At 46.5% G+C, this 12,534-nt stretch overlaps 1 long non-coding RNA gene across 3 annotated transcripts in view; it reads left to right on the plus strand.

Annotated features, from left to right (window-relative positions):
- The first annotated feature begins 2,634 nt into the window (after positions 1-2,634).
- The window catches only part of LOC121540601, a 111,836-nt gene continuing 101,936 nt past the window's right edge, over positions 2,635-12,534 (plus strand). For all 3 annotated transcript variants that reach the window (XR_005995515.2, XR_005995514.2, XR_005995516.1), the window contains exon 1: positions 2,635-2,827. This is a non-coding gene — a long non-coding RNA (uncharacterized LOC121540601). The remainder of the gene's footprint in view (positions 2,828-12,534) is intronic.

Here is a 12,534-nt window from a genome sequence, read left to right on the forward strand (position 1 = left end):
AATCTCATTCAACCTTTTCTCTCTATGTCGCTGCTAGGGTCAACAGGGTTGTTGTGTGTCCTGCCCTGCGACAGCGGCAACCACTGTATGGCCTATGCTAGGCCAGCAGGATCAAAATCATCATGGATTTAAGTGCAGAAACATGAGTCAGTCAGTTCAAAGCAGCTGGGCGTGTTAGTATTAATAGCATCATGTTAGTTTTAATAGCATCATGTTAGTATAATTAGCATCATATTAGTTTTAATAGCATCATGTTAGTATTAATAGCGTCATGTTAGTTTTAATAGCCTCTTGTTAGTATTAATAGCATCATGTTAGTTTTAATAGCATAATGTTAGTATTAATAGCATCATGTTAGTATTAATAGCATAATGTTAGTATTAATAGCATCATGTTAGTTTTAATAGCATCATGTTAGTATTAATAGCAGAATGAAGAAGCAGCCTGAGTTGGTCTACACCCACTTCACATAGGAGGAAAACATGTCCTATACTGTACACTACTTTTGAAAGTAACCATTTCAGACCTAGCCTTGGACTTGTCCTCCTGCAGGAGATGTCAGCTAGGGCTTGTGTTTTCTGTCATTCAGGTCCCTGGTTAGATTAATGAGGCTGCTCATGCCGCACTATAGCCAGGTGTAGATTACTGTAGGCAAGGTGAAACTATCTGTGTGACTGTTCAAGTCTTCCTCTGAGCTCCCCTTGTCCACATAAGAGGTCCACCCGTGGTCATTTAGTGTGCAGTTTATTGGGTGTTTGAATTACATTGAATAATTGAATAATAGCCAGAATCATTTTAATTAAATCAATATGGCTACTGAAAATAGAATATTCAAACAATAAATATGTATTTTGTAAATAGTAGCAACCTTTTAAAATAAGAAGTATAATAGTGCATGTCCAAAGCTCAGAGTGGACAGCTCAGCTTGACAGTGGATATGATCCATGACAAATTCAATCTATTTGACAATAAAGTAGCCTAAAGTCACAGTAATAGTCACACCAATTATATTATCATAATTACCTAGTCTGAAATACTACTGTAGCTTACTGTGTAGTCATGGGTCATGTTCTTGAAACATTTGCAACATTTCAGACTGTCTGTGTATGTAGATTTTAGCTGTACTGTATTTGTGTCTCTAATATAACCATCTCTGTACCACATTTGCTTGGCCTGCCAGTCCTACAGTAATTGGTTGAGTTTGACATTCAATAAGTCTAATTGCTGATTCAGAAAATCTAATCAAATCTCAGGACCCTTGTGAGTAGGCAAGTCCTGGTCAAAATAGCTATACCAGAACTATTTCTCTGCAACTGCAACAGATTTATATCCATACCTTCACAAATAATTTTTTAAGCGTTCCCACTCATAAACCACATCAAATTATTCACTAGAGAGTTTCTGGGCACAAGGTAATGAAAATTGTGCTTTAATTTAATATAAGTGGTATGACACCATAGTCCCTAAAACAGATGTGTTTTGAAAGGGAGAGAGATCAATGATGTAAAAATAATCATGTATAGTCCTAAATAATAATGGTTTGGTTTATAAATGTATCAATTTGCCTAATAATGTTGAGGCACATGGCAGAATTAATTTATATTTAATAAATAGGCTAATAATAATAATATAATAATAATATAATAATAATATGCCATTTAGCAGACGCTTTTATCCAAAGCGACTTACAGTCATCTTATAGCCATTGTCATTAACAGCATTTTTAGACAGGATTTAGTGAATAGCCTAAATAAAATCTAATGGAAAAAGCTTTATGTACATATTTGATGTGTATGGTATCCAGGAGATGTAACAGGTATCCTATTATGTAAAATATATATGTATTGATGTTTTAAAAAGAAGGGAACAAGGATCAAATAAAAAGTCTGGACGTTTCACTGTTTATTGATCAGCCTCAAAGAGAAAAAATAGATGCTGTGAGAAGCATGTTCTGCAAAACAGGTGCAATATTCCCTCCTTTCAGTTTCACCTGCAGAACACTAAATGTGTCTCTTTTTTTGTTGCACTAATGTGTGTGTGTGTGTGTGTCTATTTTGCGCGGAAACTTTGATCTAATATTTTGTGTGCAGCTTTGCAACGGCACACATCTGTAGATGTCAATCAATGGCCAATTCATGGACAAACATAGCCTGGTCCCCTAGCCTAGGCCTACCATATGCATCAAATTAAAACGTTTTTTATTTTTTTTATTTTCTATAACTGTCGCTTTCATTCGGAGAGAGAGGACATGATCTTGCTCAGGTAGGCTACCCCAGCTCTCCTTTGGTCGTCTGATGATGTAAAAAATAAATGTTCCGTATCATGTGTGACTCTGTGTGCAGTGACCATAGATTGTAGGCTATATAAAGTGACTACAGCAGTTTCAGGCTATGATTCAGTTTCGCTAGCCCATGCATGATTCACTGCTCGTGGGCTATCACACAGAGTCCACTCCGCTAGACTGTGCACACAAAGCGGGATAGGAATAGCAAAGATGAGAAGCTTTCCCCGGGATTAAACCCCCGTTCTCTTAACAGGTTCCAAATCGTCGGTCGTCGTTAGTAGGTGTCAGTCACTTTGGTTACGTGCAGAACACACTGCTCTGCTGTGTCAAACGTCGCGAGGCAATGACAGGGCAATATGAGGCTGCAACACGACAAGACTGCTTTCGTTTCTCTACAGTGCTCTACACGCGCGAAAAGTCCTACAAAGCAAAACGACTTCAGCAATCAAGTACAATTATGTCCTTGACGTTTAAATAAAAAAATCGGTTTTCATTCCAGGTCCTTTTACACATGGGATACCTGAAAATAACAACGGGCAAATTGTAAGTTAATTTATTTTTATTTCACTTGCCATTGGACATTGATATATACTTTTGCATGTTTGCTAGTTAAATAGCCTAACATTTATAGGCCTACATTGTTTTATGTAGATGGGTTTTAAATACAGTGTTGCAATATGTAGATCTTTAGTGCTGAACCAAAGGCTTAGATATGATGGTGGTAGAATAACCTTCTCTCCTCATTTAAAATAATGTAGGCTATTATAATATATTGCATTATGACAATGGCAATGGCCTCTTGTCGAAGTGATTCATTAGTTGTTGTGTAAGGGTTGGTGTGAGGTGTGACCCAGGTGCGGTGCAGGATAGACAGTAGGCAGTAGGCAGAGATGGCAAAACAAGGATCTTTACTGATGGTCCCGAAGCCAGGATACAAAATAACGAACTTTACACAAAAAAGAAAGGAGGAGCAAATAAGACAACAAAAAACAGGCTGCCAGCCAAAATACGAAATACTAACTGTGACTGAAATAAAAATTAACAGGGAGAATACTTCTCACATACCTGTCCATAGGTCCCTTGATCAGACACTGATTAGTACTGCTTGGCATAGTGAAACTAGCAGAGAAAATGGAGAAAATGGAGCAAGGGAACACAGGGAAGTGAGGGCATAAATACACAGGTGAACAGGTAGACATAGGTGACACCAATAGGATCATGATTAGTCCAGACTGTGAGTGAGGAGGTGCCTAAGGTTGTCGGAGGATGGCACCTAGTGGGTGACTCTGGACTCCACGTGGAGGGGAAGATCCCGCGTAGAAAGCCACACCCTCTGTCCCGGGCGAAAGACTGGGGCCGGGCGACACCTGCGGTTGGCCTGATGTTGAGACCTGACCGAGGCCCGCTTAAGCGCCGCCCGTACCTGCCTCCAGGTGCGACGACAGCGACTGATGTGGGCCTGGACCGACGGGACCGCCGCCTCCTCCTCTTGCTCGGGGAATAGTATTGGCACTGGAAGGGGGACAGGCCGGTGGATGAGCAGAGAAGGGTGTTGTGGGCGTACTCCGCCCACGCCAGTCGTTGACTCCACGTAGCTGGGTTGCTGGAGGCGTAGCACCTCAGCACCCCCTCCAGATCCTGGTTGACGCACTCGTCTGCCCGTTTGACTGGGGATGGAAGCTGGAAGACAAGCTGACGGAGGCGCCGAGGAAGGTAACGAACGCCTTCCAGAACCTGGAGGTGAACTGAGGGCCCCGATCCGACACCACATCTTGGGGAAGGCCATGGACCCGGAAAACGTGCTGCACCACCAACTTAGCCGTCTCCCGGGTTGACGGGAGTTTGGGAAGGGGAATGAAGTGGGCAGCCTTCGAGAACTGGTCCATAACGACCAGGATGACTGTGTATCCATGAGAGGGGGGTAGGGCGGAAATGAAATCCAGTGAGATGTGGGACCAGGGGCGCTTGGGGATAGGCAGGGGTCGGAGTAGCCCTGCCGCGGGCTGACGTGAGCTCTTCGTGCGTGCGCACACCGGGCAAGCAGCCACGAAGGCGCGCGTATCCCCCTCAGCAGATGGCCACCAGAACCTCCTGCGCAGGAACTCCAATGTCCTGGCGCCCCCCGGATGGCTGGTGAGGTCGGACACGTGCGCCCACTGAAGCAGTCGCAAGCACGCCCCCTTGGGTACATACATCCTCCCTGATGGACCTCCGCCCGGATTGGGCTCCCACCGTAGTGCTGCTCTGACCAGCAATACATTCCCCACGAAACTGGGGCAGCAATCAGGGCATTGGGGACAATGGGGTTGTCCCTCTCCACCAGGTCCACTGGGTCGAACTGCCGGGAGAGCGCGTCAATCTTGTTGTTCTTCGACCCCGGACGGTATGAGATGGTGAACAGAAACCTGGTGAAGAACAACGCCCACCTGGCCTGGCACGAGTTGAGCCTCTTGGCCCCCTGAATGTAGGCTAAGTTGTTGTGGTCAGTCCATATGATGAATGGATGGGCGGCCCCCTCTAGCCAATGTCTCCACTCCCCCAGTGCGAGCTTGACCGCTAGCAGCTCACGGTTCCCCACGTCGTAATTCCGCTCTGCCGGGGACAGCCGACGGGAGAAAAACGCGCATGGGTGAGTCTTACCGTCCGTGAGGAACCGCTGGGACAGGATTGCTCCCACTGCAACGTCTGAAGCATCCACCTCCACAATGAACAGCAGATGTAAAGCGCCGCTTCAGCACATCAAATGTGTTTCCCGTTTCCGGGGTCCAGTCGAAGGAGCGTACGCTCGTCTGGGTGAGGGCTGTCAGGGGAGTGGCTAGGGAGTTAAAATTGCAAATAAATCGGCTATAAAAATTAGCGAACCCTAAAAACCGTTGTAGTTGCTTGAGGGATGAGGGCTGGGGCCAATCCAGTACTGCACTGACCTTGGCTGGGTCCATCCGTAGGTCCCCCTGGGTGATGATGAACCCCAGGAAGGAGACTGTCTCAGTGTGGAACACACACTTCTCCGCCTTGATGTAGGCAGTTCGGAGTTTTGGACCTGGTGAAGAGGTGAGGACTGGTAGGTGGTCTGGGACTGTGGTTTGGACTGATGAGTGGTCGGTGGAGACCGGAACAGGACAGAAGCGGAGCCTCCCTCCAGGATGAGCCGCCCCGTGGACCAGTCTATCCGGGGTTTGTGGGTGACCAGCCAGGGGTGCCCGAGGATGAGGGGACACTCCGGAGAGTCCACAATGAAAAACTGGATATCCTCCCATTCTCCCCCCCCGCCACCCGGACATGCATGGGGACAGTGCACCGGGTGATGAAGCCCGACCCCAATGGCCCATGACCGGAACCGGCTCGGAGAGGGAGAGTAACGGAACGCTCCACCCTTGGGCCAGCCCCGCGTCCATCATATTTCCCACGGCCCCAGAATCCACCAGTGCATGCGCCCGATGCGCAGCACGGGCCCACTGAACCCTGATGGGAGATACATCCGGGAGTCTCTGGAGTTGGGGTTTTCGGTTCCGGCTCGCTAGCACCCCTCCGATACTAGCAAGCCCTCCCGTTGAACCGGCTTCTCCGGGCTGATAGGGGGACGCGGAGGCGCGCCTTGCGTCATGCCTCTCTCGTGCGCCCTCTCACGACGCCGATTGTCTACCTGTACCGAGAGGTCGACGAGGCCGTCCAGTTGCTCAGGCAGCTCCCTGAAGGAGAGTTCATGCTTCATCCCCTCCGATAGCCCCTCAGCATAAAGGACGACCAGTGCGGCCTCCTCCCATCCTGGTTCTCGAGCCCGGGTCCGGAACTCCACGGAGTAGTCCGCTAACGAACGGTCACCCTACCAACAGGCCGTGAGCCGCCTCCTGGCCTCATGCCCCAACACCACCCGAGAGGTGTCGAACACCGTGCGTAGCTCCCCGGGTGAATAGGTAGGAATTGGAGCACGCCAGAGTTTGGCTCTCCCACTCCGCGGTAGCCCAGGAAAGGGCCCGATAATGTAGGCAACCCGGCCATGCTCCGTCGGAAAGGAGGAGGGTTGTAGGCTGAATATCAGGGAACACTGGGTGAGGAAAGCCCTGCAGCCTTCTGGACGTCCGTCGTACCTCTCCAGAGGTGGTAGGCGGGGTTCCCGCTGCCGCGGCTTCCGCTCCCCTGGCTGCCGGGGCTGGTCGGGTGTCCACCCGGCTCTGCACGGCGATCGACAGCTGGCGGGGATTCTCGGTGATCTGCTGCAGGCTGCGGTCGTGCTGGTTCAGCATGGCTCCCTGCGTTGCCAATGCGCTATGATACTGTGCTGCCTCTGCTGGGTCCATATTGTCTCTGGTTTTCTGTAAGGGTTGGTGTGAGGTGTGACCCAGGTGCGGTGCAGGATAGACAGTAGGCAGTAGGCAGAGATGGCGAAACAAGGATCTTTACTGATGGTCCCGAAGCCAGGATACAAAATAACTGACTTTACACAAAAAAGAAAGGAGGAGCAAATAAGACAACAAAAAACAGGCTGCCAGCCAAAATACGAAATACTAACTGTGACTGAAATAAAAATTAACAGGGAGAACACTTCTCACATACCTGTCCATAGGTCCCTTGATCAGACACTGATTAGTACTGCTTGGCATAGTGAAACTAGCCAAGCAGTACTATTGAGCAAGGGAACACAGGGAAGTGAGGGCATAAATACACAGGTGAACAGGTAGACATAGGTGACACCAATAGGATCATGATTAGTCCAGACTTTGAGTGAGGAGGTGCCTAAGGTTGTCAAGGGATCACACCTAGTGGGTGACTCCGGAACTGCAACCCTCTCCGGTCTTGCTTATTTCACTGGTGTCCATGATTCTGACTGTTAAAAAAATGTCAGTTAATGTAGCATATAATTGTTTCCATGACTAATTTCCTTAGTAAAATAGGCCTATAAGAAAATAATATGGCAACATTGTAAATCTTCATAATGTTCCTTCTCTGGTAGTTTATGGTGTATAGGATATGTTGTGTAACCAAACACAATATGCTGAGGTAGGCTAACTATGCTGTGTGCAAATGTAATGTTTAAAAAGTTTGAGGTGTGCATTTAGAATGTACAAGGCTACTGAAATTATGCATATATTTCATTTACTTAGTATTTCATTGTATGAAGCATGTGATGAAATATAATGTTAAAAGGACCTGCAACTTCACTTTGACCATTCCTCTGACTGAAGTACAGGATACAGGTTTGATATACAGTGTACAGGTAGGTATACATGGTGTACCTCAGCGCCAAATTACCGAACCGGGACACACAGGGCACATGCCCCGCGGCCCCCGACCTCCAGGGGGCCCCCAACCCCCCAAAACAAGTATAATTTAAAAAATAATACTTTGGGTTGGGGGCCCCCTTGAGGTCGGGGGCCCCCCAGATAGCATATGAACACGTCATAATAAGCATTTGAACACGTCAGTATAAGCATTTCGCTGCACATGCAATAACATCTGCAAGGTATGTTTACTCTACCAATACAAACTGCAACATTTTCTTTCAGCCTCATAGTAAAATGTGTAGAATAGCAGGACATTTGCTTTACAACTGCAACATTTTCTCTCATCATGGCAAAATGTGAAGAAAAGCATGAGATTAGTCATTTAGCAGATGCTCTTATCCAGAGCAACTTACAGTTAGTGAGTGCATACATTTTCATACTGGCCCCCCGTGGGAAACGAACCCACAATCCTGGCGTTGCAAGCGCCATGCTCTACCAACTGAGCTACACGGGGCCCAGTCCGGCCATGGTGTACCTTTGTCAAACTAAAGATGAGAAGGAAACCTGTCACATAAACATGTTACATATGGCCAGGAGTGCATTGGTAGATGTTGAATAATCTTAAGCTATATGGCAAGCTGTCAGTTTCCTGAATCACAGGACCTCTTTCTAAGAAAGCCTTAACATACAACAATAAACTTCTGCTGTGTACGGATGACCTGTTCTCCCCTGACACCTCCGTCTAGCATGCCGTGGCCAGGGTGGAAAGTGGAGGGAGACCGCATTGGGATTTATGTCCTGAGAATATTGCTGGCCGCCAAGACATAATAATAACAATAGCAATATTAAAACACACACATTACATTGCAAAGGGAAATATAATCAGTTCTAAACTGTCTATTTTTACATTGTGCACCCACCCCTCTCATGATCCTCATTTACCTTGGGAAAAGCTCTGGCAGACTCACATTTCAATTAACATTTACTGTATATCTGTGGCAACAGAGGAATGGGTGAGGGGAATCTGTTGCATAAAGAGTTGGACTCTTCATATAATTACAAGGATTATTCTCTCATGAACATTGAACTCACTTATCAACTGAGTCAAGACACATGTTGTCAAACAATTATCAGTCACTGAATTTAATTGAGTTGATGGCTAACTAATGTTAATAACTTTGGTGTGAGATATTGATATGCATATTGGTCCTCTGTAGTTCAATTGGTAGAGCATGCCGCTTGTAACGCCAGGGTAGTGGGTTCGATCCCCGGGACCACCCATACGTAAAAATGTATGCGCACATGACTGTAAGTCGCTTTGGATAAAAGCATGGAATAAAATGGCATATTATTATTATTATTATATTATTTCTACTTTGGCTTTTAACTTTCATAGCCATATAATATTATTTCCAGTAAGTCACATTCAACCTCTTTTCATTACTGTTGCTGCCCTTCAGTGGAGAGCAGGGACAGACAGACAGGTAGGCAGACATACAGGCAGGCAGGCAGGCAGGCAGACAGACAGGTAGGCAGGCAGGCAGGCAGGCAGGCAGGAAGGCAGGCAGGCAGGCAGGCAGGTAGGCAGGCAGGCAGGCAGGCAGGCAGGCAGGCAGGCAGAGAGACAGGCAGGCAGGCAGGCAGGCAGGCAGACAGGCAGACAGGCAGGCAGACAGGCAGACAGGCAGGCAGACAGACAGGCAGGCAGGCAGACAGGCAGGCAAACTTATTTTACATTTGTGTAGTTCAGTCCTTCAGCTGTTCTTGTCTAGTGATGTTCTGTATTATGTCATGTTCTATGTTTTGTGTGGGCCCCAGGAAGAAAAACAGACAGACAGAGCGACAGACCGAGCAGGTGAATAGTGTCAGGGAACATTGCCAGACCAGCACATAGACCAGACTCAGACTGTTGACTTTAGCTGACTGGTGGGGCACAACCTCAGTGCAGCCCACTCTCCTTTCCTAATGTCATCTGTCTCGGTGTTGTGTAATGTTAAATAAAATAAGTGTGGAAAGTCAATGCTCAGCACATACAGTAAGACTATTGGACGCTTAGATATGGCCATAAGTGTTACATTGGCATGGTTTTTACTCTGTGTGTTTTTCTTGCTGGGTATCCTTGTGGTTTTCCTATGACTTTGAAAATGGCTTTACAAAGTAGTGCATGATTATCTGAGTGTCTGTGTTACAGGCCTTTATGTGTGTGACCTAATTCTGCAGCAAGCAAAGAATCTGCAGTGAAGGCTTTCCTGTGTGTGTGTCTCCCTCCCTCAACGTTTCCTTGTAGGAGCCAGCAGAGAGATGGATGAGCTACAGGACAAAATACAAACCCTCCAACCCAAAAAGGCCTGTGGTGTGGATGGTATACTAAACTAAATGATAAAATATACAGACCACAAATTAAAATACGCTATTCTTAAACTCTTCAACATTATCCTCAGCACTGGCATCTTCCCCAATATTTGGAACCACGGTCTGGTCACTCGAATCCACAAAAGTGTGGACAAATTTGACCCCAATAATTACAGTGGAATCTGCGGCAACAGCAATCTCGTAAAACTCCTCTGCAGTATCATCGACATTTGGCTTCTTACCAAAATATCGAACGACAGACCACGTATACACCCTGCACACCCTTATTGAAAAACAAACAAAACAAAAGAAAAGTAATGCTTCTTTGATAAAAAAAAAAGCTTTTTGACTAAATTTGGCATGTGGGTCTGCTATACAAATTGATGGAAAGCAGTGTTGGCAGTGGCGTGTATTCATGGATGTCAAGGGAAGCCAGACTTCCCCCAAAAATGTACCAAGAAAAAAGAAAATAACATATAAACATAAAACGAGCACATATATATATATATAAATATTTTATCTTTCATCTCTCTGCGTTTCATAATTTTCAATGTGGCACCGTCATAGGATGCCAACTTTCCAATACGTCAGTTCATCACATTTCTGACCTGCTAGAGCTGCCCCGGTCAACTGTAAGTGCTGTTATTGTGAAGTGGAAACGTCTAGGAGCAACAATGGCTCAGCCGCAAAGTGGTAGGCCACATAAGCTCACAGAATGGGACCGCCGAGTGCTGAAGCGTGTAGCGCGTAACAATCGTCTGTCCTTGGTTGCAACACTCACTACCGAGTTCCAAACTGCCTCTGGAAGCAACGTCAGTACAAGAACTGTTCGTCGGGAGCTTCATGAAATGGGTTTCCATGGCCGAGCAGCCGCACACAAACCTAAGATCACCATGAGCAATGGCAAGCGTCGGCTGGAGTGGTGTAAAGCTCGCTGCCATTGGACTCTGGAGCAGTGGAAATGCGTTCTCTGGAGTGATGAATCACACTTCACCATCTGGCAGTCCAACGGGCGAATCTGGGTTTGGCGGATGCCAGGAGAACACTACCTGCCCGAATGCATAGTGAGTTGGAGGAGGAATAATGGTCTGGGGCTGTTTTTCATGGTTCGGGCTAGGCCCCTTAGTTCCAGTGAAGGGAAATCTTAACGCCACAGCATACAATGACATTCTAGACCATTCTGTGCTTCCAACTTTGTGGCAACAGTTTGGGGAAAGCCCTTTCCTATTTACGCATTACAATGCGTCCTTGCACAAAGCGAGGTCCATACAGACATGGTTTGTCGAGATTGGTGTGGAAGAACGACTGGCCTGCACAGAGCCCTGACATCAACCCCATCGAACACCTTTGGGAGGAATTGTAATGCCGACTGCGAACCAGGCCTAATCGCCCAACGTCAGTGCCCAACCTCACTAATGTTCTTATGGCTGAATGGAAGCAAGTCCCCGGAGCAATGTTCTAACATCTAGTGGAAAGCCTTCCCAGAAGAGTGGAGGCTGTTATAGCAGGAAAAGGGGGACCAACTCCATATTAATGCCCATGATTTTGGTATGAGATGTTCGACGAGCACATACTTTTGGCCATGTGGTGTATCTCACCGGAGAAAGCATCCAAGCAAGCGAAACATGCTCTCTGTATGTGTAGCCCAACTATCTAATGCTCTCTGGTCACAAAGAGTATGACATTGTTGCCGTCCGTAGCATAGATTTCAAGGGAAGCCAGCGAGCATTTGGCCTCGCTTGATAAAAAAGTATAAAATAATAGCCAATCAGCGTTGAGCTAAACTGAGTGAGCTCAACTGTGAATGGTCCTGGCGCACCAAGAAAAAGTGTCAAGGGAAGCCAGTTTGGATTTGGCTTCACACCTATCACATCACATCAAAACAAAACGTAATTGACAAAAAAAACTTGAATTGTTGCACCTCATTGTGTCATTGTCCAACGGTGGCTAGCTAGCTAGAGATTTGGACTTGTGGTTTTACTTAATTCTCTGTGCTGGCCAATGATCGTAACGGCGATTCTGATTCAACCATAAATTCATATATTGTGACCCTGGCCTGAAAGGATGGAAGTTCAATATGTAGCTAGATGTGGTAGGCTAATGTTATCTGGCTCATAGTTGCCCATGAAAGGAAGTTAGGCTAGCGAGCAAGCATTTTAGCCAGGTAGCCTAGGACAACAAAAACTAAAAAAGGGGCGGCAGGTAGCTTGGTGGTTAAGAGCGTTGTGCCAGTAACCGAAAGGTCGCTGGTTCTAATCCCCGAGCCGACTAGGTGAAAAATCTGTCGACGTGCCCTTGAGCAAGGCACTTAACCCTAACTGCTCCTGTAAGTCGCTCTGGATAAGAGTGTCTGCTAAATGTAAAAGCGTGTACATTAGACAGAGTCATAGGCCGTTTCATCAACATGAAAGAGAGGAGGATGGCATTGGCATTTCTCTACAAGTAGGCTGAGCCAATATGTTTTTTCTACTCACACACACACACACACACACACAAACACGCACAGAAATCAGAACCATGGATTTGATGATGTTGAAATGTTGAATTTGAATGGTGCCGGAATAGTGGAGGCAGCTCCTGTTTTCTTTGTGGTTCTAAATCAATAGTTGTTTAGTAATCCGAAAATGTCGGAAACATTAACTTGCTTGACCATGCTGTAGGTCATGTAGCTGTTTG

The sequence above is a fragment of the Coregonus clupeaformis genome, chromosome 26 (assembly GCF_020615455.1).
Source record: "Coregonus clupeaformis isolate EN_2021a chromosome 26, ASM2061545v1, whole genome shotgun sequence".
NCBI lineage: Eukaryota > Metazoa > Chordata > Actinopteri > Salmoniformes > Salmonidae > Coregonus > Coregonus clupeaformis.